General features: G+C 48.5%; 1 long non-coding RNA gene across 2 annotated transcripts in view; it reads right to left on the bottom strand.

Annotated features, from left to right (window-relative positions):
- Positions 1-27,867, bottom strand: part of LOC139801074 (uncharacterized) — a 50,206-nt gene that overhangs the window by 9,671 nt on the left and 12,668 nt on the right. For both annotated transcript variants that reach the window (XR_011728049.1, XR_011728050.1), the window contains exon 2: positions 10,137-10,410. This is a non-coding gene — a long non-coding RNA (uncharacterized lncRNA). The remainder of the gene's footprint in view (positions 1-10,136; positions 10,411-27,867) is intronic.

Below are 27,867 nucleotides of genomic sequence, written 5' to 3'. Positions count from 1 at the left end.
AGACTTCTACAACCAGATTTCTGAGCCAAAATTTCCTCTCAGTCCCGCCTGTACATCTCCGTAAACTTATCAGGCCTCTGCACTGTGGTTTGAGGACAATTTGACCTGGAGGCTGAATAATAGGATTAAGCACTGGCTCAGCAGAAAAAAAATTATTGCAGATATTTATTATTGATTGTTATTGGAGAGTTATTGTTCCTACAGAACATTTGTTTCCCTGAGCCCCACTGTGTGTGCTGGTGCCTTTGCTAGATTTGATGGTCTGATTATCATGGGCTGTGTCACCTCCTCCCCATCAGACATGTCGAGGCCTGCTCTCCTGTCTCCATTCCCCTCCTTGTTTTGCTAGCAGGCAAACACACCTTTGCCACTCCTTCATGGCTCATTTTTCAAACTTCTCCCATGGTCAGGGCTGGTGGGGGTTGAGGGAAGGCAGCTAAGGGGGAAAGGCCATCTCTGGGCTGGGCATCTACCCTAAAGATGGCTAGCTGTGAGTGGGTCTTCTTCCTTGGGAGAAAATCTATGTTTTTACTTACTTAGTGAAAATCATAGAATGGTTTTGGTTGGAAGGGGCCTTTAGAAGTCATCTAGTTCCACCCCTCTGCAGTAAGCAGGGACATCTTTAACACTTGGCTACAGATCCACCACCTGTTAGCCCCACAGTCCATTTCTAAGCAATATCCTGCAAATATTCCATAGGCAAAGAAACTTATGTTTGGTACACAGCTACTCATAGGGTGATACATGAGCCGAAACCCAACATAGGATGGGAACCCTAAGTGCTGCTCCTCCCCACCATGGTCACTCTACAGCAGTGCAAAGGGGAGGGTTAATATTTAAAAAAAGAGCACAAGAATGGGCTGGGGCTAGCTGGGATGGTGGTGAGGGGGTCTTCTGCTCTCCAAGTCTTCTGCTCTCCAAGAGCAGGCTGTGGCAGATCATCCAGGACCTATCCTTAACACCGTATCTGAGGAAATCAGCCCCTTTACAGGACATCAAAAGCACAGTATAACAAACAGCACTAGAGAGCTTCCCAACAGGATTAGACATTTACATGAATACAAACAGCATTTGCAGTGAAACCAGTTCTAATGAAAATCATAACGGCTATTGATTCTCCTGCTTGAGGGTATAAGCTGCCTGCCAGCTGGGGTTGGGGTGAAATCTCCCCCTACAGGGTAGCATTGAACAATTACAGGCATTATGGGATTTTTATGCCTTCCTCTAAGGCATCTTGGCTTCTGGTGGAGACAGGATACTGGGCTGGAAGGACTATGGGTCTGTTCAGCTCAAACTGTTTTTATGTCCTAATACAAAATTAATGGTTCTCTCACTGAGACTCCATGCAGCAAATGCATTGCAACTGGCAGAGGAAAAATGGGACCACAAACTCGTTTCTTCCCAGTGCTCTTTGATGCCACACAACCCTCAGGCCCTAGCCAGCCTCACCTACACTGTGTTACAGACATCCCATGCTCTCTAGGGATAAACAAGCTGATGCCAGACCCACAGCATGCTCCAGTCCTGAGCTCCTAGACTCTGGAGATCCCTCAGCCTCCTGCCTCCAACACTGGGGATAGCAGATCCACAGCAGCAGCTGAAACACAGGTGGGTTGTAGGTGCCTGTGCCCTTTTAAGCCAAGTTTTCTGACTGTACCACCTTCTCAATGGCCTTTCCTGATGACAAAAGGGCTGACTGTGGGATTAGGTGGGATGGGAAAGCAGAAACAGCTGTCTTAAAAACTGTATTTCAGGGTGCACAAGCAGGTCCCTTCTGATCGTAGGGAACACCTCACTCATCATTCAGATAGCCAGACAGAGCCACTCATCTTCATTTAATGACACCTTTTATCTACAAACACCTAAATTAAGACTCACAACCAGCCTGCAAACTGGTCAGGATGCTTTTACCAAGCCAAGGGCACGCTCTCCAGTCTTACATCCATCACAGGGCTGGGAACTGGATGAACTACTTGCTCCCATCATGATTTTTACATCAGGATGTTTCTGAAAAGTCACTGTGCCCCGTTGGCTGGAGCAAGCAGTTCTTGTTGAGCTGATTATCCTGGCATCTAAGTGGCAGCAGTTGTGCATTTGCAGTGAACTTGGTTGGCTTATGGCTTGTCCTCAGGGAGTCAATGGCACTGCTGGGAATCCTGACCCTGGAGTCCTGACTCAAGTGTTCTGGAAAACCACAGGGCCTGCTGTTTCCATGCCTGTCTTTGTTCTCCAGAACCTTTGCTGAGGCCAGCACAGCCCTGGAAATGGCAGGATTTGAACTGCTTTTGCAGAGGCCTAAGGGGATCTTGCTGTTGCCCTGTGCTTGGCCATGGTCTACAGGGAGGGCTATAAACCCTTCAGAGCTCCAACTCTACCACAGCTGGTCCCACATTCTGGACCCACAGCAAGGAGGGGCTTTATCAGCAGCTGTCTCCATCCAGTGGAGCTTCAGAACTTTGTTCCCTTTGTGTATCCAGCTATAAAACTGCAACAGCTTCCACCTTCCTCATCTTCCCTTTTCTCACCAGATCCTCACAAACACCTCTCCATCACACCATGGAGCTTTCAGCCACCATGGAGCTCCTCTGTTTCCTCCATGCCACTGCCATCCCCAGACAGCTTTCCCGCTCAATGAATGGCAATGCCCCCAGCCCATTCTTACATCCCCTGCCCACCTTGGCTGACCAGCCAGCTGAGTCAGACACAAGCCCACCTGGCAAGTCCAAGGCTCCACAAACCATGTGTGTTCCACCAGTCTGCCCACAACCTGGCATGGTCAGCAACCAAACTGCCTGCTTGGGTTGAATTAAACAGCTTTGGTGGCTGCACGTGGTGTTGAGGCATGTGATTAGACATCAGACACCTCTACCCATGGGTCAGATGAGGCTGGAGTCTGTCTGTATGTTCAAGAATGACTGAAACAGAGCTCCCCTCTAATCACAAGACTCTACTAAACTCTTCCTTCACCCCCACCCCACCTCAACTCTATCTGTCTACAGGAACAATTTCCTTACTCATACAGGGATGTTAACCAAATCATAAAGCAGATGTAATGACATTGTCATGGCTGACATGCTGATCGATGCTTTTCATATAAAATTATGCTTTCTGCCACTAATATATATTGATCTTTTTTGTGCCTGTGTAGCACTGCAATAAAAAGTGACTTAAAGATCTTCCAGCACTGAGCATCCTCCATGACTCTGCACCCCCCAGCAGCCCAGCAGCACCACTCTGCATTTCTTAGTGTTCTTATGACTGCCTGAGCCTATCCAGCACTGGTGCCAGAGCACCCTGCCTGATCCCAAAGAGGCCACAGCATCTCTGTAAACATCCATCTCCCTTTACTTTCCTGTCCCTTGAACAGTACTTAGGTTAAGATGGTTCACAGGAAGTAGTGAATAAATGGAGTTTGGAGTGAGTGCTGAGGAAGAGGAGCAGGGTCACATCCTGGGCACTTTTAGGAAAATAAACAGGAGAAACAGGACCAAGTAAAAAACAACTGGAAACATTTACAACTGCTGTGCAAGCACTCCTGGTCATGGTCACACTGCTTGAAACTCCTTAAATCAAAACCATGGAGCTTCAGAGCAAGTGCCCAGTGAGAAGCTTTGCTGGACACGAGGCATCCATTCAGCCCTGCTCCAAGGCTGGGGTCCTGCTCTGTTTTCTCCCTTACACAGAAGAGATCACAAAGTGATGTGGTGGTACCCCTTGGGTTGTGCTCCCAAGCTCTTACAGAGCTCTGGTACTCTGTTTTCCCCAGGTCTCGCTCCATTCCCTCTTCTCCTTCCATCTTTTCCCACAAGGGAAGAAGAGCATTTCCATGTCTCCCAGGAGCCCAGAGAGGGAAGCTGCACTGGAGATCATGAAGTGTGAACTCAGATACAGGACTGCAAATAGATTAATGATGACAGGAGGAGGCCTGGGTTCAGTCACTCCTGTCTGGCAGACACGCAGTGATTGAATTTGTTCCCTATGCACATTTTGGGAGCAGGCTGCTTTCCTTGACTGAAGGGAAGGGATCAGATCCATACCCATTGTGAGCAAAGGAGCCAAGCTGCAACAGGAGAACCAGAAAGCAGGAAGGGTCAAAGGTCTCTGGGACTCTGTACAATCTCAGAATTCCCACAGGTGCTGCACACATCCACACACATATATACACACCAACAGCAGCAGAGGATCCTGCTCACCACTCCACTTTCTACCACTGATTTGTCATTATTTCCATGTTCTGGGGGAGCTGCTGCAATGCACCCTGGTCCTTTCTTTTCTGAAGGCTGCTCAGGCATCCAGGGACCTGCCCTGCCTTTGATGACCTGTGTCAGATTCCAAATGGTGTTCAGGGTGACCCAAGACTTGGGATCATACCCCAGTCCCCATCCATCAGCACAGAACAGCAGTTTTGATGTGTCCTGTTTCGCCCTTCCAATGCAGACACCAAGTGCTGAAAAGGCATTTAAGGATAAAAACCTACAAATTAAAAGGTGCTGCCTCTGGATAATGAAGCTTAAAATATGATCGCATCTCCTTCAGGCTGTGAATGGGTTCACTGAGGAGAGCTCCTCCAGTCCTGAGACCCTTCCCTTCCTTATCCTCCTCCTGGGAAAACTGGAGAGGCAAAGGGCTGCTGTTCCAGCAGATTTGCAGGAGTGGGAGTTGAAGAATCAATGAAACTCTGAAAGCCAGTGGGGAAAGTCATTCGGCACCTTCCTGACACCAGGAATAAATGATTCAGCGGGAAAGAAAAAAATAATAATACAACAGCCCTCAAATGAGGCTGGAATTACCCACTGGAGAGATATTTCATCTTGAGGAATTGTGTTTGCTGCAGCGTTCATCTCACTGAGCCACAGCAAGGCTTTAATATCCAGCAAAAGGTCAAACCTAAATGGGAACTGTTAGAGCTCAGCAGAGCCCCCGACATCAGCCCACCTGCACACACATCATGAGCTCCCAGCCCCTCACCCAGGGCAGGCTGCGAGTGAGAGCTGAACCCTCTTGGAAACACCCTGTGCACATAACTGCTCATAATTCATCTTCTCTCCCTACACTGCAAAGTATTATCATGTGTGGTTTATTAACAGTCATCTTCCCCATGACACAGGCGGTTGAGGGAGTGATTCTCCCTTTCGACTCTGCTATTGGTAGACCCCACCCGCAGTATTGTGTCCAGTTCTGGAGTCCCCAACATAAGAAGGACACAGAGCTCCTGGAACATGTCCAAAAGAGAGCCACCCAAATGATTAGGGTGCTGGAGCACCTCCCTGTGAAGCCAGACTGAGGAAGTTGGGATTGTTCAGCCTGGAGAAGAGGAGGCTCTGAGGAGACCTTATAGAAACATTCTAGTATTTGAAGGGGGCTACAGGAAAACTGGGGTAGGGCTTTTTGCACAGGATTGTAGTGAGAGGACAAAGGGCAATGACTTAAAACTTGAACAGGGGAAATTTAGGTTAAACGTTAGGAAAAAGTTCCTTCCTATGAGGGTGGTGAGACGCTAGCTCAGGTTGCCCAGGGAAGTTGTGGATGCCCCCTTCCTGGAAGTGTTCAAGGACAGGTTAGGGTTAGGGGCCTTGAGCAAACTGGTCCAGTGGGAGATGTCCCTGCCCATGCAGGGGGGTTGGAACTGGATGATCTTTAAGGTCCCTCCCAACCCAAACCATTATGTGGTTCCATCACTGAGGCAGCCACCCTGCAAGCCCACACCTAACTCTCCCTTCACCATCTCTCATCACACCAAGGTCACGGGGCCTGGCAACAAAACCCACGGGGCTCAGTACATGGGCACTGCTCTGCTCACAAGCCAAGCTCCGTCACTGATGTCCCTGTGGAAGGAGGATTGGCAGAATTAGCTCCGGGAGGCAGGGCAGGAGGCACAGCTGGGAGGAAGGCACTCTGTGCCTGCCAAAGGCAGCATTTTTCAGCCTCACTTGAGTCTGAAAAGCTTTGCTGCTCCCTCTGCCATTCTAGAGATGGGGACCTGTGGCCACTGCAGATGGGTACCCAGACAGCAGAGTGAAGCAGCATTTGTGGTGGAAGATGCCCAGGCCCCCAAAGGCTCTGCCACCCTCTTTCCCTGAGCCCTGGTGCTAAGAGCACTCTGTTGCTTCAGGTGCCAAATTCTGCAGAGCAAAGCCTTCCTCTGCCAGAAGGAATGGAAAGAACCCAAGACACATCAGGAGTGGGTCCTGTGCCAAAGCCAAGGCCAAAAATAGGGAGCAGAGCATAGATGGACCACAGGACAGTACATCTTGCCCCCATGGGTTCCCAGGAATGGTTTAGCCCAGGTCAAAACACAGGAGCACAGCCCCACAATGACCTGCACTCACTCCCTTTGGAAGAAAGAAGGAATACAAAAGGAACCAACCTTCCTGCTCTTGAGACCTAGTGTCACAAGCAGGGTGAATTTGGGGTGAAGGCTGGGAGCTTCCAGATGTTTCCACTCATGAGCTCTAACTGAGCAAGGCACCTGTTTATCGTAAAGGAAGGTGGGATTTCAAGGCATTCCAGGGCTGCAAGAGGCAGCTGTCAGCTCCTTCTCATATAGAAACATCAACACTTAAAATGTCTTTTCTGAGCAGAATTGCAGAGACATTCTGCTTGTGCCCTGGTCCCGACTCCTTACCCCTCACTCCTGACCTGTTGTCTCTTCCCCTTCTTGTACCACTAACGCTGCTCTCTCCCTCTATCCACACATCACCTTAGCCTCTCCCCAGTAATTTGTACTCTTCTTCCTCCTCAACTCTTCCCACTGGGAGTGGGAGTTCTGCATGCCTATTCCAGGCTGTAGCGGAGTTCTCCAGGAAGGAATTAGGCAGACAGGAGGTGGAGAGAAGGCAGATATTCCCAAAGAGCTTCCTGCCTCCCCCTCGCCATTCTTTTCCATGACAAAGGTGAGAGTGCAAGAGAATGAGTGAACTAAGCTCTTCCTGTAACATTCACTGTCCTCCAAGAGCAGGTCAGTGAGCTGAGCAGAGCTGGCTGATTGTACCTACAGCTGAGCTGAAAACCTGCTTGAGTTTTGGGGTTTAGAGCAAAACTGGTCCCAAGCTACAGGCAAACTCCCAGTCCAAAGAAACAGAAAAATATGAAGTCTCCTGACAGCCTTCCACCTTCTATCATCACGACCTGAAGTCCTCACACTTCCCTTTTCTAGACCATATTAAATTCAGCAAACGTGCCTCCACGCTGCCCAACAATCCTGGCTGCCCAGCCAGCCCCTCCAGATGAACCAATTGCCATCCATGGTGGACAACACGCTGCTTTCTCAGCTGATCTGGACCAACAGCCACTCGGGAATCACCTGAAATGACCACTCACATTTTCATTTGTGACTTAAGCCAGACTTTGTTATGTACAGAAGGATTAAATTTTCTAAGGCTGAGATAATTTTTTGTTCAAATATTTACACCTGAAGCTCACCAGGAAGTCAACAGGATTCTGCTGGACTGCGCTGAGCATCCAGATCCCCCGATGGAAAACGTTTTTTATGTGGTATTTAAAACACCCAGAGGTGCCAAAAATTCAGCCCTCCTGATTTGCTCCTGGGCCAGTCTGGGTGTGTGCCATATGTCCATGCCACTGAGGGAAGCAGGAAGAACTTCCTGGCCTTTTCTTCCTAATAATGGTGAACATTTGGACATGGCCACAGTGGGTCACCAATCCCTCCCACAGTCACGTGAATGCAGGAGGTCAAAACTGTCTCTGAATTGCAACCAGCAGCCAGATACTTGGGAAGCCAATGCTGTGGAAAATAGGGTCAGATTGCTTCTCCCTGTGTTTGGCTTTGTTGAGCTGTCTGTGTATTCTGGATGCAAGACCTCCCTGGCAACAAACCGAAGATGTCACTTGGAGATCTCATCCTTTCTATTCACAATGTTTAAATTCAAAAGTCAAACTCAAGGTTGGCAGGGAACAGAGGCAAACAAACAGCCCAGCAACCTGCTGTCAGTTCCTGACAGCCCAGCCCAGGGCAGCCAACCTGCCCTGCAATAGTTATCCCTCCTGATGCTGGGGAAGGTTTCTGTACAGAGGTAGCAGCTGGAGGGCCTGTCACAGATTTAACCTGCTCAGGATTAAGCACAACAGAAAAAAAAAACCAACCCAACAAACAACAGACAAGAAGTGTACTTTAACATTTGGGGTTTTGTTCCCTCCTCTGTGACCCCTAGATGCTTCCTCACAACAACGTTTCACCAGCAGAAGGAGGCTGAATTCACCAAAGTTGCAAGAGATAACTGGGGCCTTGAGAAATGTTCCTCACTCACCCAGCAGCTCCTAACAGGTTCTTAACATTTCTGCTTGCTGCTGCCTCCACCCCTAGACCCTCATTTCAGCACATCAACCTCTATTTCAAGCTCCCCTCATCCACTCCAACTGTTCATGTCTTATGTGTATGTGTCCAAGGTTTACCTGGGAGTTCAGTACTGCTCAAGTTTGACAAAGCTTCTGGGGCAGACGCAGAAGTTCAGGTAGAAATCATCCTCTCCTTTCTCCGCTCCTCTAAAAAGGGCAAGGGGTGGCAGAGGGAAGCTGACATCCTGCTGATGAGCACAGGCTGGATCCCTGTGTGACGAGCCCTGAAGGGAGAACAGGCATCTTCAAAAGATACTCCCATGAGATGAGGGCTAAGCTGACTTACTGGACTCCTTTTCCTGGGTAGACAATCAACTTCCCCAAGAAGTCAAGAACTTTCTGAGACTTCCCAAACAGGGAGTGCTGTTCTGAAAGGACGCTCCTATCTTTGAAGATTTTTCATCTGCTTCCCAGTGCTCTAGGCACTGCTATGAGAGCTTTCTTCTCTTCTCTGCTGGTTGCAGAAACATTTCCAGGCAACCATCTGCATGTGACCCTCATGAGATCCCCCAAATCCACCAGGCTCACAGGGAATGCAGGAGTGTATACAACTGCTTCCTCTTGGTGGTCACCATTTTCCCCTCACAACACAAACCACAGGCCAACAGCCAGCAGGTCAGCATTCCCCTCCTGTGCTGAATGAGGAAATGCTGAGGGGGAGACACTAACCTAAACAAATACGCTGTTTACAAAGCCTCCTGTAAACTGTTTACATTGCTGGGGAGAAACCATGGAGGAACAGCAGCTGGAGCATATTCTTCCCAGTGCTCCAGTGGGAGCGGAGCTGATGCATGTCTGGAAAGGGTGTAAACATACGAGGCAAAAGAAGAGGCAGCAAACTCCCTACACCTCCAGCCTGCCAGGACCTCAACACTGCTTCCCTTAGGCACAGGCCAAGGGAGTTGGCATGTGCCTAGGACACAAGGCAATGTATCCATGTCAGCTGCACCAGGCACAAGCAACCTCCGGCTCCAGGGCAATGCCTGGGTTGGAGAGGCTGGCCAGGGGCTGCTGGTGAGCTGACCCCCTAGTGCCAGAGGAAGCAGACCTGAAGGAGCTAGTCTGGAACCTCCTCTGAAGCCCCTGGGCTCTCCAATGCATGTGAAGTGTCTTGTGACTCTCATCTGGTGGAGACAGTGTGTGGTTCTCAGGCTGGCCTCCTGCTATCCTACAGCCATGTCCTGAGAGCGGTTAAAAATGAGGCCTCATAAATGCCACTGAGAACATTTTTAAGTTCTGGCCTAAAATAAAAGCTTCAGTGTGCCTTGAATGTGCCCTGCTTCCTGCTGGTGGAAGCCTCTTTGCAGTGGCTGTGCAGAAGGCAATGTGCCAGCACAGCACAGCTGGCTCAGCTCAAACACCCATGAGCCCCATAAACCCCGCCAGGGCACCCAGAGACTGCAGACACAGTAGGACTGCCCGAGCCACTCTGGGGGCTAAATCCAGGCCATGAAAGGCTTTGGCTGAAGAAAATGGAAGGGTTAAAAGTAAAACATACCCTTTATCAGTCCCCTTCATACTCCCAGAGCAGAGTGTGGTTCATTACATTACTTGAATGGCTGAGCTAGACGTGAGAAAATACAGCTTTCAGTCAAGGAAGGTGCTAAATGCTCTGAGCCCAGAAATAGTGTCTGAAAGAGGTATGTGAGGCTGGGCAGCCAGCTGGAACAGCAAGGACAGTGCAAACACACTCCCCACACGTGATACGGCACCCCTGACCCAGCAGCTAGAAAGAAACACAGGTACAATGATTAAAAATAAAAGAAAGCAGGGGCACTCACCCATTTCATGTTGAAGGGCGGGCAGAGGGGCAAGGAGACCACATGGCTCCACCAGCAGGGGAAAAACGATGTTCATCCACACATGCTTCCAACCATAGCACCAGGAGGAGTCTGTCCCCAGAGCCACTCCTGCCTTCACCCTCCTGTTGGTCTCCCAGGGCCCAGTTGTGTCCTTTTCCTTACCAGGAAGAGGATAGAGCAGTTTAGCAACAGAGCTGAACATCTCAGCTGGCAGGAATGTTAGAGGAATCTGGAGGATCTCTCCAAGACTGAGCTAAAATAAAAAACAACAAAAAATCAACTAATATTCTCAGGTCAACCCATAACAAAAAAATTGTCAGGTTCCTTTGCTGAAGCAAAAAAACTCCACATCTAAAAATATTTTTCAGAGCAAACCACAAGGGCTGGCCAACCCAAAAGAATTTTAGGGTTTCTTGCTTGTTTGTTTTGGCTTGGTTTCAGAAGATTTTGAGGAGTAAAAAAATATCAGCTAGCTAAATTTCAGAACAAAATGGCCTTCAGAATGAAAACTTGAGCCACTTTGTTTTTAAGAAGGAAAAAGTCCAGAATGACTGCTGAATTTCATCAGAGTTATGCAAAATCTTTTCTGTTGGCCCTATACATGTCTCAGTTCCAGTGACAAAACACCTTCAGATTCCCCATATACCCCCATGCCTAAGCCTGGAGAAACCCACAGTGGAGGTAGGCAGATGTAGCTGGAAATTCATGCTGCCATCTTTTGGCTTCCTTCTGGTGACCCAGTGCATACCAGAGCCCAGCAGTGCCTCTTGTAGCAGTGGCTTCTCACCTCTCCACCCATTATTTCACTGAGAGATGGGCAGTAAAGCCACTGAGGCTTCTGGCTCCGAGTCCTCAGGCTGTGATTTATCAGAAGCCTTTAGAAAGTGGAAAGTGAATAAATTCTCTTTTCCAGAAAGCATTTACGCTCCCGCCTTGCACCCAATATGGACTTGTTTGGGCTGCTCATAAAACCTGCTTGGACCAGTCCAACACTTAACCTTTGTTTCTGAAATGATGCTGAACATGGTTTGTCCTTGCCCGTGCCTGGAGCAAGGCTGTGTTAGGTCCAGTTCTACAGCTCTCAGTGCTGAAAACCATTGTCCAAAAGGGTCTTTTCTTCAGCAACCAGCAGGGCTCTGATGGATGTAAAAAACCAGCCCTGCCCTCTCATGTTTGTTTGCAAAGGCTTTCTAAAAGGAGCTCCAGGTACCAGCCTCAATGGCTCACACACTTCCCACTTCAGTTTTCATTGTTGGTACTGGAGATCACTTCTCACAATGAGCTGCCCTAGAACCAGCTGCCTTTTAGAGCACAGGAAGAGGCTCCTTTATGCAACATCTCTGGTGTGATCACCTTGCCCAGAGATCCCACAGGCAAAGGAGGAGAGAGAGTACAGCAAATTCATCTAACACAAATTCACTTAGGCCTGATGTGACAAGCTGATCAGAAGGGTTGTGTGTCCTGTTAATGGCAAAGGTGCCTCTCAAATCAGTTAGGCATCTCTTTCCTTCCTGTTCCCAGGGTTTTTATTACTACGGACCATTAAAGCACTGCCAAGATGGCCATGAATTAAAACACGAATTTTCTCAGCATGAAGGTCTGCTCCCAGATGTTTGGCAATGCCCCAAAATGATCCGCTCTGAGGCTTTTGCAGACATCTACCCAGACCAGCCCTAGGCTCTCAGCCTCCCCCCACACCTTTGGGCTGCATTCCTGTTCCCCCTGCGTATCAAGAGGGGACAGAAACAGCAATGCCTTGGCAAGACGAGCAGAAGAGCCCAGACCAGGATGGCTGGGATATGGTCTGAGTTATGGGGACACTGCCCAGCGGGCAAGGGCTTGTAAGCACAGGAGAGGGGCAGCAGTGGTGTGGATCTGATTGTCTGGGTGGGGGGTCAGTGCCCTCTGCAGTGTGCCTGAGGTCAGAGATGGAAAGGAGCCTGCCCTCTATTCCCCATCTCGAGCGGGCTGTCTAGACAATCATCCCCACCAGGCAGCTGAGGACTCTGATGCATGGAATTCCTCTTGCAATTAATTCTCTGTCATGCCCAAGAAGAGCATTCCTGTGCAGAGGAGTCTGGAAAGCACCATGGATCAGTAATGAAGGGGCAGAGATGGACGGCACCAGGAGGCCCCACAGGTCACACCTGTGCTGCTCCAGAGCTGCTCTGGGACAAAGCCCTTACAGAGCTCCAGAGGGAATGGCAGCTCCTAAGTCAAACCCAACTAATAAGATGATCTTGTAGGGAGGAAAGATTAATCATTATTGGCAGCCAAGAATGTGCAAGTCTAACAAAAGCCAAAGGTTTTCTTATTACAGTCCAACTGCAGCTAGGAAGACAGTGTTAGCTAAATGCCATTAAACCTATTGCAAGAATACATTTTCTTTGAACCAAGCCTTAAGATGGGAGGAAAATCCTCTTAAGCCAACAACAGCTCCCAATAGTGCAGACATTATTATTTTTTTGTAAACCAAAAAGAAAGAAAAAAATTGCTTTAGTGTATTAAGTGAATAAATTAGGCTCCAAATTGGAAAATATTTACTCAAGCAAAACCTGCTTTATTTAAATACCTGCCTCAATTAAATTTAAGTTTGGGATTATAACAGAACAGAATAATGACATTTTCTGCTTATACCAATAGGGATTTGTGAACCCTGTTTGCCCAGAATTCAGGCAGGAGAAGTACCTAGAAAAACTCCACCCTGCTAACCCCCAGGTAACATCCGTGCTGCTGCACGAGCCAGTAATGAGTCTGACAGCTTATGCAAGCCTGGAAGATAGAAGGTGAAGCCAAGGTCCCTCCGCACAACTTGCCATTAAATTTCCTGAAGTGTCTGACCAGGAAGTCACTACTGATATTATAAAATATGAAAAATACTTCAGCAAAATGGAAGTAATTTCCTTTGTGAATGTGAAGGAAGAGCACCAAGTTAAGAGCAAGATGAACTTGTGCTCCATTTCTTTGGCTTTGATCCACCTGCCAGACCTGGGAGGGATGAAGAAGAGTTCAACAGCTCCCTGCAAAGGTCTCTGAGTTTGCTCTTCTTGTACTTCTCTGCATCAGGCAGGGGGGGACAGAGCTGCATCCTGTGGCCAGGAAGCTTTTTGCCCATCTGGACACCTTCTCCACTAAGCCCTCCACTCCTGAGCAGTGCATCATCTTTACTTTTAATCTACAAGCCATTACTTCTGTTAGACCCAGTTCCCAAGACCTCACAGCCATTCTGCCTGCCAAGAGCTTGGCAGGGTATGCAGTGCTACCACAGCATTCGTAAAGCAAAGTTTACATATTCTGAGAGAAAGAGCTTCAAAGTAAAAGCAAATAAACACACCTGTCCTTCACAAAGCTTACCATACTCTGCAGGTCCAGGTACACTGAATTTCTTGGAACAATACTTTGGAAAACCTGTCCTCCTCAGCTTTCCCTTGTCTGCCCTCTTTTCCTAATGCTTATGCTTAGATGCTCAGACCTTTCTAGGCCTCTAAAAAGTTACCTGATCTAGAAGTAGAGTCTGCACAGGGGATTTGAGCTCACTGAAAAAAAAAAGTCTGTCTCTAGAGAAGTCATCCCCTGCTAAAGGGCTGGAAATCTCTGCTGAGGCACTGTCTTCCTCCTTGCTTGCCTTTTTTCTAAAAACCTGGACAAATGTATCTACCAAGTGCACCAAAATGCTCAGTAACCAGTGTCCACAGCTGCTCACTAACTACATCACTCACAAAATACATGGTTTTCCTAGAGATGCTGATTCCTGGAGCATTCCAAGCCTCAGTGACACTGCTCAGGACCACAAAGCATCCCACCATTAGGGGCTGCCCTGGGAAAAAGAGCATGGCTGTTGGCTTGGAGCTGGAAGCCAAGTGATACCCTACTCCTGGTTCCTCCAGTGTCAGAAGTCCACATTGCACAGTGAGCGGGAAGAAGAGAAACAAATTTGGTTTAAAAGCTTCCTGCCTTGGAGGAGTTCTGATGCTGGCCTGACCAGCTCCAACTCAGCCCTGAGACTGTACATTTCAGTCTATGTACAAAGTCTTTTGGGAAGGAAGATGAGAAAGCATAAGGGTTTTATTTAACATAGACCTCACTGGCATGTCAGAGCTCTGCTGCTTGCTTGTGTTTTCTAGACAGGAATCTTGTTAACAAAGTGCTGTTGGGTGCAGCAGGCTCTGCCAGGCTCTTCACTGGAGTCAGTGGCACAGGTCTGGTTTTATGTTGTGCAGAAAGGTCAGTGGGAACAAAAATGAGAGAGAGAAGTGGATTCATTACTGAAATCTTCCTCATTTTAAAGCAAAAATACAGAGGATCAGATGACAGCAAAAGAGAGGGTGAGGAGTATTTTAGACTCAAATGACACTTAAATCCAGGTAAAAACCAGGAGGTCTGCAACAACAGCAGAATCAGAGTCCATCAGGAATAGCAGTTAATCATGAGTTGGGAGAAAGTAAAGTGTGGAGTTTGTCAGGAAAACAACACATCACTGGGATTGTGGGCAAACCTTACCAGGTAGCTGTAATTCTGAAGGCCTGAGGAGTCAAACTGTAATCAAAGAGCCACACAGGCACAAGAGTGAAGAGCATGGAAAGCAGAAGCCTTCTTGCTAAAGGCAGAAAGCGGTGAGTGACAGCACAACAGATCCTTCCCAAATCACCTCCTAGGTCCCAGAAGCAATTGATGGAAGACTGTGCACGTGATGCTGACTGACAAGCCTGCAAGATTGTCTGTGGGAAAGGAACATGAGGGGTAATTTTATTGTCATGTACCACAGGGGGTTGTAAGAAAAATCACAGCATGAGAAAATGACAGTGTATCTGTCTTGGGTCATTTACATGCCCAGATAATCCCTAGGAGGAGAGCCAAAGTTGCTTCGTTTGACAGAGGCAACACAACAGCAATGTGCCTGGGAAACGGAAGCTTTGCAAGCCCTAAAAACAATCTCAGGTTCACTGCTCCCAGAAACCCACGTGACCAGACTTAATTATTTAGGCTTCCAGATGATGACACTGTCCTCCCTCACTCCAAGCTGTACAATGGCCTCATCCTACTGAGCACGCTGCAAGGATGCTGCGCAGGGACAGTCCCATGCTCCAAACTGTCCCAAAAACACACCCAGAGGCCACCCAGACACTACAGGCAGGTGAAGAAGGACCAAGAGGCAGACAGGCAGATGCTGGGGAGCAGCTGCAGGCACCAAGGACATTGCTGTTGGCTCACAGTGTAGCACAGTGGTTTTTAGGAGGGACCTGGAGGAGAAAATGCTTTGTTAGTATTTACAGCTTGCTCCTGGGAGTAACCCAGGAGAAAGATGCTGCTGCATGCTGGAACTGGCATGGCTGGTGGACAGGTAGGACTGTGTCTCTGCTGTGGAAAATTTTTACAAGATGGTTAATTGAAGCAGGGCCAGAGTAGGCCTTCTGCAGAACACAAATGCATTTAACAGTCCCTGTGAGGGAGATGATTACAGAATCAGCAAGACATACTCTGCAGGACTCTTTTAACACTGCACTGTCAGAGGTTGCCAGTGAAAATCCTGATGATAAGGGTGTGTGGTACTCTGCACAGAAGGGATAAGTGTGGTAGAAATGTGATGGCTCAGAAAAATTGGGATTTCAGCAGGGTTGCCAGGAGCAGGAGCTTGATCTTAGAGCTATTCTTGAGGAAGAACCAGCTAGATTACAGCAGGGCCCAGATTTGGGTACTTAGAGAGAGGTCAAGCCAAAGAGGACCAAGGGGTTGGGCAGATGGTAGGAAACAGAGATCAAGAAAGTTAGCAGGAAAGAGCAAGCACGAGAAGATTTACAACTCCACTTTGAGTTGAAGCCAATAAGTGGATGTCCATGAAAAGCTGTCAGAAAGACAGACTGCGAATTAATTTGGGCAGGCAAGGAGGAGAGTGATCACTCTGTGACTCATCACCAGGAGATTAAAGAGGCAAAAATTGTAAATAAGGTCATGCATAGAGGGGACATAGAGGAGAAAAAGAGGAGGGCTAGGCAAAAGGCCAAGGATGGAGCAGTTACAGTAGTTGGCAATATTTAAACAAGATTGTCAACCAGCACAGGCTCAGCCTTAGACACACCACTGTGGGGGCAACCCTGTACTACTCTGTGGGAAGAGGAGAATAAACATACCTCCACTGGCTGCTCTGTCCCTTTGGGGCAAATGTGTCATACCAGCTGCCAATAAGAAACCGAGAAAGGGCCTGGGAAGCTGCCAAGCCCCAGTTCTCCAAGGGTGAATTCCTGCCTCAGTTTCCCTGGAGCTGCCTGTGAAAGCAGGCCCAAGCCTGGCTCTTGCAGCTGCAGAGATCTCAGCTGGCAGTCAGGGCTTCCCCATAGAGAAGAGAAACTTTTGAGTAGTTAGGGGCTGTATTTTCACTGGAGCTGCTAGCAGCTCTATTGCAAGAAGGGGCAGTGAAATTCACCCAGAGAGAGCTACAAGGTCACCACCAAACCTGAAGAGAGCAAAACACCTTGTCAGTAGCCATAGACAGGAAAAGAGAAGGACACAGCTCTGGCTGGCAGGGAGCTGTGTTGGAAAACTGAGCCCATCCAGCATTGCTCAGCTGCTACCCAGGTGCTGGAAGAGACAGAGCTCGTGTTTGTGATGTGCAGGGACAGGAGCAGTGGGATCCTGAATGTCACAATTGACCCTAGATGGCACGTCCAGCTGGCCAGACACTGCTGCCTTCTGAAATTGCCCATTTACCTGAGAGCCTGGCTGGAAAGCACAAGGCTGCATGTGGAGAACGTCCAGGTTAACTTGTCACTGGCAATGGCCTCTCATTTGTCAGGAAGGGATTCATGCAATTTACAGAGGGGGTTTTGCAGGTGTTATGCAGTAAGCATTAGAGCCCAAGACAGCAAAGAGGAGGGGAAAAAAACCAACAACCAACCCTTCATTCCCAGCCACAGAATGGTTCTTAGCAAGTCCAGCAAGCTCCAGGCAGAGTGGGGGGAAGATGGGTGGGGGTTCCCTTGCAATGAGACAGTTGTAACAGGAACAAAAGGACTGTATTAAGAGGTCCTATTCTGGCACTTAAACCTGGTTTAAGTAACTTTGCTGCTGCCTAATCTGAGAATACGAACATGTCAGATGGTTTACAATCTGGAAATGCCTAGCCAAGTCGATGGAGCAGAAACACTTAACCCTTAAGTAAAGGGTCCAGACGTGATTCTAGCTTCTGTCTGCATGTGCACAACAAAGGCAAAGTCCTTTTAGGCTGAAGGTACACAAACCGTGATGGAAGTAAGATACCACGTGGCCCTGATTCATAAATGAACCATGCCAAAAAGTGTTTGTCTCCCTCTCATCTTTGCCAGACAGTAAATGCCAACTTCTCAGGAAATGTCCCTTGCTGACTGCCAGGTGATATGACAGCAGGAACATCTCCTTCTAGCAAAACCCCCAACAGCAAAGTAAAGTGAGCTGGTTCCAGGGAGTGAGTCACTAAAGTTATTTGAAAGCCAGGCTCCACGAAACAGAGTTAAGTCAGGACAAGGTGGTCTAGTCTCTCCAGACTGCCTGCTTGCCTGCCCTGGCAATTTATAATTTATTTTTTTTTTAGTAGCTTCATTTACAAAGAGTCTTGAGTCTGCAAAGCTTCTTCCATATTTCTGCTACAAGACTTCATCAGATCACTCCAGACTCTGAGAGCCATCTCTTTGCACAGTAATAGCCATTATTCCCAAGCTTTGTGTATGTTCATGTTACCCCTCCATTTTCCCTTCAGATATGACAAGCAATTCTTAAGAAAACATGTTATAAACTCTTCTGCTCTGGAGTTCTGTCACCTCTGATTGCACTCATTTGAGGCTAGGAATGTAGTTGCAAAGTAAGTCAATGAACACTTCAAAGGGTCCTACAGACACAGGCTGGGTACAACACCCCAGTCTCCTACTCTCCACAGTTTCCTCTGCTTTGCTTCTCCAGCTTAAGAATTGCTTTACACAGAATGAGTGCAACTCAGCCAAATAAATGGGTGAAAATCATAGAATCATTAAGGTTGGAAAAAGACCTCTAAGATCATCAGTTCCAACCACCAACTCAACACCACCATGCCAACCAACTAAACCATGTCCTGAAGTGACACATCCATACGTCTATATCCGTCCATTTTGACCACCTCCAAGGATGGTGACTCCACCACTTTCCTGGGCAGCCTGTTCCAATGCCTGACCACTTTTTCAGGGAAGAAATTTTCCCTAATATTCAATGGGAACCTCCCCTGATGCAACTTGAGGCCATTTCCTCTTGTCCTACCAAAAGTTCTGTGGAAGAAGAGATTGATCCCCACCTCACTACAACTTCCTTTCAGGTAGCTGTAGAGAGCAAAAAGGTCTCCCCTCGGCCTCCTCTTCTTCAGACTAAACAATCCAAATTCCCTCCACTGCTCCTCATTGAGACTTGTGCTCCAGACTCTTCAACACCTTTGTTGCCCTTCTCTGGACACGCTCCATATGACCTTCTATTGTAATGAGGGGCCTAATACTGAACACAGCACTCAAGGTGCAGCCTCACCAATACCAAGTACAGGGGGACAATCACTTTCCTAGTCCTCCTGGCCACCCTATTGCTGATGCAGGCCAGGATCCTAACAGTAAAATACTTTATGAAGCCCCCAGTGCCTTGCCACTGGAAGGGCACCTCCAGTGCTCAGATGTCCCTGTGGTCAGCATGTCAGTGAGACTGCTCATTACAGTACAGGGCCTCTCACACTGTATCAAGAGGTACACACTTCATTAGCAGTCTGCTGTACCCACAGCTGGGGTGCAGCCAGGGTCTCCTGGTTGCATCAGATAGTCCTGGAAACACCTGAACCCCAGAGAGGGACTTCAATGGCAAATCTGGAAAGCCCGGATTCAGAAAGGGGCCATACCCATCCCACTCTTACCAAAAACCCTTAGGGCTCCCCAGGCTTGCTATCACACAGAGGGTAATGCATTCTAGTAGAGCATATCTAGAGCAGATTAACTTGGGATCCCCAGAGGAATACATGTTCATCTCTACCCCTTATTCACAGAGCTTGTGGTTCCTCATACTCCCCACCACTCCAAGAGCCACATAGGCACAGGGTCTGGTCCTTGGTAGCCTTCCAAGAAGCTAGCAAGGTTGCACCCCCTCAAGAAGCTCCTCCAAGCTGAACCCTAGTAGACATCATCAGTGCAGTATGGACTGCTGGCTCAGCACTTCATCAAGGGAAAGGTAAAGGGTGGGTTATTCATTATGCCAAACAGTCCTCCTGTCCAGGATCAATGAGGCATACAGGATATGGGGAAACTACTGGAGTAACCCCTGATAGAGATACTACCTGAATGTACTTGCAGGATTTACAGAGGACATTAATCCCTCTTGTGGAATAATTTGGATTTGGTTCTTTTAATTTCAAAATCTCCAAAGGCTGTGGGGACACTCAGGTGACCCTGAGGCAGCAATGCTGACAGCATGGCCAGAGAGGAGGGCTGCTGCCTGCATGCTGTGAGAATAACCCTTTCACTCTGCCACCCAACAGCTGTTTGGTTTTCAACCCAGCTGCACTTTCAACCGAGATCTCCATTACCTGTTTCAGTGTCCTGATGGTGATATTGATGTGTCTGTCTGGAGGTCCTTGGGCTGACTACCAGCATCTGCTTGCGAGAGGCCATACCCATGACATTCCTGGCTGCTGAGATCCTCCCTGGGCAACTGAATGGCACACAACACTTTGGGACCTCACTCTCTCTGTGCCTCTGGAGCGATGTTCCAAGCTCCTCAGTTCAGGAAAGCTCCAAATTGAAAAAGGGCAAATTCTTCCTAATTTCCACGCAAGGCAGCACCTTGTCCCTTGCAGAGCAAGGAGACCCTACCACACCCCACCCAGGTTTGCTGAGCTCAGTTATGTGGCCCCAGTGCTCCAATCCCTATCAGAGCCTGTTTTCCTGCTGCTCTGTGTGCCTGCAGAGCTGAGCACCTTTCGGAGTGTTCAGTCATGGTGTAATTAATTAACACAAATGATCACTTATATTATCTGCAACTTGAACACAACTCTTACCAAGTCAGTGCTGGAGATGCACTTGTTCAGGGCACAGCTACAGTGTCTGGGGCTTGAGACCTTTGCGTGCTCACTCCCTCCAGCTGTTAAGAGTCAGGTGGTGTCGTTCCTAGAAGGTGAATAAATTATTATTGCAAATTACTCTGATGAAGTGGCTTTTATTAGAAAGCCAGACACAAAGGGAGCTTGCTGATTGGCTAACAGTGATGTCATCCCCAGCACAGCACTCAAATGCAGAGATACAAATTTTCTCATCTATACCTTGTGTGTAATTTTCTGCTGGCTGTAAAGCCTCCCCAGCAGAGCCTCACACTGGGCATGTGGGGGGGGGGGGTCTGTACTTGTCAAGTGGCTGATGAAAGCAAAGCAGCCTTTGTTCCTCTGTCTTGCAATGAACCCAAGGCTAACAGTTCTCACCCACAAAGGCACTGGGCTTTACTGCTCTATTACAAAGCCCCACTGCTCAATTTTCTTAGGTGGGTAGCAGAGAAATTGGCATTTTTGGCTTGCACATATCTAAAATGATTCTGATCTCTGAGACTTGGCTATTTACAAGCTGAAGTGCAAGTGAAGTAACATCCTGGGTATCATTCTGATCTTCAGCAAAAGGCAAGAATGGGGTTTTGGAAGCAGCAGGCAGCAGAACCCCAATTACTTATTTATTTTGCAAGTTTCAAATCTTGGCTTTCCCTCCCTGCAAAGCCACTGAAATTCTCAGAGAGCTCTCTCAGCAAGGCAGACCTACTGACCAGCACACTGAACATCCTATCAAATTTAGGCAATTTGCCTAGCAAATATTCCAGCTTTAATAATTTCTGGATGCAAACAGGCACACTGGTACAGCTCAAATATGAGAACTCTGTCTGTGTGGACAGCCAGCATAAGAGCACCACTTGCCTCACTGAACTGGAATGAACTTTGAAGTTCCAGCAGCTCTGGGACGGGTGCCTTTCCAGGCTGAACTCAGCTCTGCAGCTCCCTCCAGCAACACCACTGCAGTTCTGGGCTCCAGCCCCTGCTCAGCATAGCCGGGCAGAGTGGAAGGTTTTACCTATCTACTGCTTCCCCTCTCTGTTATGTACCACTGAAGTGCCAGTTTTGCTGAGAAGGCCAAGCCTTACAGTTCCAGCACAGAGAACAAGCTCCTGCTTGTACTGTACAAACACCGTGCTCTCCTCTAACACGCAGCACAAATCCTGAGCTGACCTACACAGCTTCCCTATTCCCCTTTGATTACAGCTCTAAAGTCATTTGTCCTACAAGGGCAGAAAACACAACACATCTATCATTTGGAAGACGTCCTGGAAACCCCCAGGTAGTTGCACTGATGAAACTGGACACTGAGTACTGCCAGGGAGCTCAAGCATCATTAGATTTGCTGTTCCCAGTCCTGGGGTCATGACTCTCAGCAACATCATCAGCTCCACTTTCTTCCAGGTGGCTTTAAGTTGGAAATCATTGTCTCTTATCACGTGAAGATTTGCTGAGCTGCCTGCCCTCTGCAGATAGCAGCAAGCTGCCCTCAGACTCCTAGATGTTGGATCTGAGGCTTTTGAAGTCCTGAGGGTGAAGGTACAAAGGACAGACATCCAGGAAAGAGAGAACCTGACTATGAATCAGAGTTTAATAAGAATATGAAGGCAGAAATCCTCATAAAGGATGCTGTCTGGCTGAGACATGTGGTCGGCATCAGCAAAAAGGCTATGGGCTCTCAGGTTTAAGGCCTGGCAGAGATTCAAATCACCCCTTTCAGATCTGATCTCCCTTCCTATCAGAGGAAGACAGCAAAGAGGAGAGGAAGCCATGAATCTTGGATCCAGACCCTGCTTTGCATGGTTTGGCCTAACATCCCTCTTTGCTTTTACCACTGAGTGTGTAGAATAGAGGGTTATTAAAAGAGTCAGAGGAATATCAAGTAAAACAATTTTGTTGTTTTTAAGAGCTTTGCTACAGCTGGAGCTCCAGAACTCTGGAGTTCTGGCTTGGACCACAACAGACCAGAGCCAGGAAGATCAGAACAGCTTTTGGGTATTGAATTACCATTCAGAACTGTATCAAATTCCAAAACTGCAACCACTGGGCAAAAAAAAAAAAAAAAAAGACACCTCAGTAAAACAGAACACACACACCCAGACAGCACAGACAACAAAATGATCATGCCAGGCCTAACTCATCTTTCCTTCCTCAGACAGAGGAGCACCCTTGCTCCCATCTTTGATTCTAGCAGCATTACTTCCCCATAGGAAGCAGTCAGGCTCTAGAGGAGAATCCAGCCCCATCTACTTAGCTATTGCCTCTACAATGAGAGTCCCTCTATCTCCTGGATTTTAAATGAAGCTGGGGCTTGCTGTATCAGTCAGCTCCTCCCTTTTACTCGAGGACAGTATTAGCATCACATTATAACACCCAGTAAGCTGTTCTGGGGTGATATTAATCAAAGCTCTGAAAGTGGGATTCCATTTAATTAACCATGGCTGACAGATGAAGGTATTGATTGTAGATTGAGAGGTTCAGGACTGGCCCAAGGGATAATTATTGCAGGGCACACTACATTAGGGTGATATTTTTAAATTTCTAGCAATGTGGGAGGGAAGCAGGGAGGAAGTAAGCGAACTTGTGCATACATCCCAAAATAATTTGCTTGAATAATCAGCCACCAACATCAATCTGATCCAAAAGGAAAAGGCAACAACTGCCCAGAGAGATCTAGCTTGTTCCCATAAATTTTTCAGTCCCACACCTGGGTCAAATGCTTTATGGAAGCCCTGGATACAGAAGAGGAGCCAAACCAGATTACTAAGTGGGAACACTTGCTTGTGCCAAAGATGTACAATAAATAAAAGGGGAAGGCCGAAGCTGAAAGACAGTAGAGAGTGGAACAGTGGATGATGCTCTGTCCTTCACCACCTTCCCACCAGTGCCCCACACGCCACCTCCCACTGAACCCCCGCAGCTCACCCACTTCCACCTTCTCAGGTGGGACAGCAAACCCACCAATGTGGAGATCCAGGGTGGCTGCAAGGGGATCAGACACACAACTGCTGTTGCTGCAGGGATAATAAATGGTCTGGAGGCGAGTGAGGGCAGATGGAGGCAAAGCTGCAGCAAGCAATCTGTGTGCACACACCGCCCAACCCGCTGCTCCCGGCCGGCGGGATCCCCATAATCTCCCACGGCAGCCCTGCTGCTACCAACGCTCTCATCACTAACACAGCAGGGGCAGCTAAGCAGAGAGAGGGAATGATCTAGCAGGGGGTTAATAAAAGGACTGACATAGAACAAAAAAAACCTGTCAGTCCCCATAAGATGTGCTCTCCCCCCCTTCTACTCCTCAGGAAATTCAAAACTGTAGCCCGTGGTGTAAGCTGTTTTTGCAGAGGGACTGGATGTGGCAATGGGATGTGGAAGGATAGGAGGGAAGGGGAAAGTTGGGAGTCAAAAATTTGTCCTGGCTGTTGTTTTTGCTGCATTGTATCAGGCGCTGTTATTCTAGAAGGCCAGGTTATCTGGTCTCTCCAAACATGATGAGAACAAACCACATTTTGTGAGCGGTCACCAGCAGCTCCTCCTGGAGAAAGTCCCCTAGATCCTGCCAGGTTGGAGGGCCAGGCAGCTCTGCCTGACTCCATCAGAGTCCAGGCTAGAATGTTTCCATGGAAATGGAAAGAGAACAAATGCCTGTGACATGATGCACCTTTTCCAATGTGGATTTGGACCACTTCTAACATCCCTTCCTACTGGGAGCCTTTAGGACTGGGTATTTTGTGAGCACAGCCAAAACAGCAGAAGGGGAAAAAAATACCTGATTGCAGGAAACAAAACCCACCAATACTTTCTGGTGAGCAGCAGCTGAACTCAATGTTGTCTCCTCAATAGCCAGCCCAGCCTTAAACCATGACAGATTTGTCCAGAGAAAATTGCTTCTGTCTTCGCTGTAACCAGGACAACTTGAAAGCACAGTAATCCACCAAAAACCCCCTCCAAGGCAAACAGAGATCTTGGCACTAAATACAATCTGGTACTTCCCAGTATCTCTGCTTCTCACAAATAGTTAGAGATGATCTGTTCCCTGCCCTCTTCGGGTGGTTTCACGTGAATTTTCTGTCACGGTCCCCCTCTTTAAAGCATGAAATCTCTCAGCTGGGAGGTGAATCCCTGCTGTTTGTTTCCTGCCGGTTATTCCCTGCGCTGCGCGGTTCATTGTCTGCAGCGCAGCCTGAGCCACCAGCGCCCTCTCCTGCGGGCCCGCGGGCTCAGACCATCCGGCACCGCACAGCCCAATGGTGCCGGCTGTGCCACCCTCAGCACCGGGGCACGCACAGCCTCCACTGGTTTTTGGTTCAGCGGCCCCAGCTTCACACCAGGCATCGCGGAGCTGGCGTCTGACAGGGGTTTGTCCCGGCAGCGCCCACAGCAGCAGTCACTGATACACACCCTGAGCCAGGGCCAGTGGCATTTTGGCAAGCAGAGGTAGAAATCTGCACCTTCCTACTGCTCCTCAGCTGGGGCCTTGAGCTTGACACCTGTCAGAGGAGAGGGGAGCAGAGTAAATTATTGGATCCCAGTCTCTGCTTTTCACCCATGGTCTGACAGCATCTCACAGGGCTCCGAGCACCAAAAGGACTCCCCAGTCTGTCCTTGTAGCACCACCATGGGGGATTTCTCAAGACCGTCTCAGCAGCTGGGTCCTGTCTCGTGCTGTCCCAGTCACTGTGCTCCAGCTACCTCCATGCCCACAACCAGAGACCAACTGGCCCCAGAACATTACCCTTCCACCCATTGGTGCAGGAGTATCAAGCACTTCAGGAGAAATACAAGAGATCATTTGTGAAGTCAAAGGCAAAGCAAAGACAAGATTTGTTTCTGTAGGGAGTTTGCTTGGGATTATTATCATTTTAAAGGACAAGTTACTGCTCCTAGTGCTGGGAGCCAAGGATATCAATGAAGGAGCTTCATGAATACAGATAAGCTTCATGGATAGAATAAATAAAGCTCATCTACAGTTGTCACTTCACCTTCCAAATGGCCAAAACAAAGTGTCCCACCTCCAGGAGAAGCAGAAAGGGATCAGGCACCTTCAGTAGATGCAAAGAGGAGGCTGGGCATTAAACACTGCCTGAAATGCCAGGCTCAGCTGAGTGCTTCCAAACTGTCAGGAGAGAGATGTGTTGGAGAAGTTAGCCTTCCTCCAAGAAAAAGGAAGTGGAACACCACTCCCAGGAAGGAAGCTCCCTGTCATAAAAACACTTGAAAAGTGGAAAGACTTCTGCCCTTCCCCAATGCAAGGGGTTGCAGGAAGCCTCCAGTATTAGAGTCAGACCCAGCTACACCCACAGGACATTCAAGAACATGTTATGGTTGCTGGAATAAAGTCAGCAAAAGAAAATGCAAATTAAATAAAAGGGGATTATGACTGAACAGAACACATCATTTGGTCCAAAAGAAAATGAGAAGCCCAGGGCTACTGATGAGCAAGAAGCAGCAGTGCTGTGCCATGTCCCAGCCCTGCTCACCCCAGAGTGGGCGATTGCAGCATCTGGCCAGATGTGCCACCAGGCCATACCCTTTCCCACATGCCAGCACATTTCTGCAAAAAAGTTTTTTTCAGAATATTCCTTCCTGCCACTGTCAACTCAGACAACAAAAATGGGCACCACATCCTTTACATCATGCTTTATATTCTTACAGACCTGTCCAGTCACTGCCAGCACAGCCAAGCTGTGCCCTGCCTGGCACCGCAGGCATTTTCTCCAGGCTTGGGGAGATTATTCTCTGTTTCCCTGCCACTGTGAGAAGTCTTGTGTGTGCCATGTGGTGAGTGCAAGCCAGTCTTATGATAACAGGAGGTTGGTTTATGTGGGGTTGCAATGGGGCAGAGAGCCCCTGTGATCTAGGGGAGGTTGGCAGGGCTACATTCCTCCTGCACGCTGCTGCCGAGTGTGCCCTGGGAGGCTGCACATTTCACTGTCTCCCAAGACTCATCTATCTTGCACTTGCACTCAGTGTATGTATTTGTGGTTTCAGTTAAATATATGACTGCTGCTAGGCTGTGTGAGCAAGAATTTATCTGCTCAACAGGCTGCCAGCTTCCAAACGCATGTTTTACCCACCAAAAATTGGTCTAACACTGACAGGATCCCCTGGTGTCAGTTCCAGGTGATCTTTTATGTGCTTGGGATACGTTTGGGGTTTTATCAGCACTCTTCCCCTTTCTTCCACTACTGCTGGCTGTAGTAACCCTGACAGCATCAGCTTCACAGCATGCAGCTACCACAAACTGAGGATATTCCCCTCTTTGTGCTCAAAGCTTAGGAATGGGACAAGTCATGGACAAAGGCAAGACCCGTGTGCCCCTGACTCTGTCACTGAATGTATATATACATCTCACACCAAACACTGTGCCAGGCTGCCTGTGTCCTTCTGGGACAGTCCCAAAGTCTCCCCTATACTCCTACTGTTTCCAGCAGCTGTGTTTGAGAGTACTGTGGTCACCTCAGGAGCTGGCCTGGTAACCACCATGGCATTTACTTCAGGAAAGCAATGGTGACCCTGCCCTGACAGAGCTCTCCTAGCTGAGCCTCCACCAATGCACCCCTCTACTCAGTCACTTTGATCTGGATAGGCTCCAAAACCATTTTTTCAATTGCTGCCCTGAGTCCTGCTCCCAAGCACAGGCCGTCTGTTACTCTATATAAAAAAAGTGAATCCCAGGAACGTGATCACACCTGCATGCACATGTGCAGTCCCAGCTTTGCAGGTACTGAATTTACAGATCATGTCTCCAAGGTGACAGTGCAAATTAAAAAGAAAATGCACAGAACTGACAAAAAAATAATCTTAAAGAAGTAGCTGAAGAGAATCACAGAATCATAGAATTGGCTGGGTTGGAAGGGACCTCAGAGATCATCAAGTCCAACCCCTGATCCACTATTGCTGCAGTTACTAGACCATGGCACTGAGTGCCACATCCAGTCTCTTTTTAAATATCTCCAGGGACGGAGAATCCACCACTTCCCGGGGCAGCCCATTCCAATGTCTGATCACCCTCTCAGTAAAGAAATTCTTTCTAATGTCCAACCTGAACCTCCCCCGGCACAACTTGAGACCGTGCCCTCTTGTCTTGCTGAGGGTTGCCTGGGAAAAGAGACCAACCCCCACCCGGCTCCAACCTCCTTTCAGGTAGTTGTAGAGAGTGATGAGGTCTCCTCTGAGCCTCCTCTTCTCCAGGCTGAACAGCCCCAGCTCCCTCAGCCTCTCCTCATAGGGTCTGTGCTCGAGTCCTTTCACCAGCCTGGTTGCCCTCCTTTGGACCTGTTCCAGGACCTCAATATCCTTCGTGAACTGAGGGGCCAAGAACTGGACACAGTACTTGAGCTGTGGCCTCACCAGAGCTGAGTACAGGGGCAGAATCACTTCCTTGGACCTGCTGGCCACGCTGTTCCTGAGCCAGCCCAGGATGCCATTGGCCTTCTTGGCCACCTGGGCACACTGCTGGCTCATGTTCAGCTTCCTGTCAATCCAGACTCCCAGGTCCCTTTCTGTCTGGCTGCTCTCCAACCACTCTGTGCCCAGCCTGGAGCTCCCCATGGGGTTGTTGTGGCCAAAGTGCAGGACCCGGCATTTGGATTGTTGAACCTCATCCCATTGGAATCAGCCCAACTCTCCAATCTGTCCAGGTCCCTC

Source organism: Heliangelus exortis, chromosome 11, assembly GCF_036169615.1.
Source record: "Heliangelus exortis chromosome 11, bHelExo1.hap1, whole genome shotgun sequence".
Taxonomy (NCBI): Eukaryota; Metazoa; Chordata; class Aves; order Apodiformes; family Trochilidae; genus Heliangelus; species Heliangelus exortis.
This window is presented reverse-complemented; position numbering and strand designations above follow the sequence as displayed.